Source organism: Egretta garzetta, unplaced genomic scaffold (assembly GCF_000687185.1).
Source record: "Egretta garzetta isolate BGI_Z169 unplaced genomic scaffold, ASM68718v1 scaffold69, whole genome shotgun sequence".
In the NCBI taxonomy this organism is placed as follows: domain Eukaryota; kingdom Metazoa; phylum Chordata; class Aves; order Pelecaniformes; family Ardeidae; genus Egretta; species Egretta garzetta.
Window position 1 is genome coordinate 850,881 of NW_009260790.1, and position 806 is coordinate 851,686.

Sequence of the window (806 nt, forward strand, 5' to 3'; positions counted from 1 at the left end):
CCTGCTGAGATTCCAGGCACGGAGGGAAGGCAACCTTACACCCTCCATTACGGCCGCTGCAAGAGGTCTGACCCCTTGTGCAGCCGGTGAATACTGAGGATGAGACAGCCCCTGACTGGAGGTGGTTGGGTTAAAGTATAAGAGGCAGGCAAAGGGAAATCAAGGCTGCAAGAGACGATTTCATCTCTCAATGACTCGTTTTAGGTTAGATGGGTTGTGGCAGAGCCAAGAAAAGAAGCTGGGTCCCCAAACCAGCACTCACATGCTCTGGGTTGTACCATCTTCCCCACCTTCTGGCAGTCATTTCAGATGCCCAGAGAGACCTGCTCCCTTGCACTTTGATAAGGCAAATTATCTCTCATCTACTCCCAGCTGATTTCCTTAAACCTATCCCAGCAGCCCCCATGCTGCATACTCCATTACTGACAACTCTGGAGTACTTGTCTAACCAGAGCCTCTGCTTTGCCCTTACTCTCTGAGCTTCAAGACTGAGTCGTGTCTGGCATGCAGGGAAGCTATGCTGAGCAAAGAGGCATCAGAGAGGTCTGCTCATGCCAGGCTGTCCCATGGTGAGCCCAGCGCTCTGCCCAAAAGGCTGGTGGGCTTTCTGAACCAAATCTGTTTTCTAAAGCACAGGAATGGGAATCCTCAAAACTGACCCCAGCAGGTGTCCTCAAGGTCCTTCTGGCTTGGATTAGCTTTTAAAAGAAGAATCAAACAAAGCAGGCCACAGACAACATGCCATGATTACAAACGTGCCTGGCTCTCACCACCTTCTCCCTGACCCACCCCCAGGCAGCATTCCT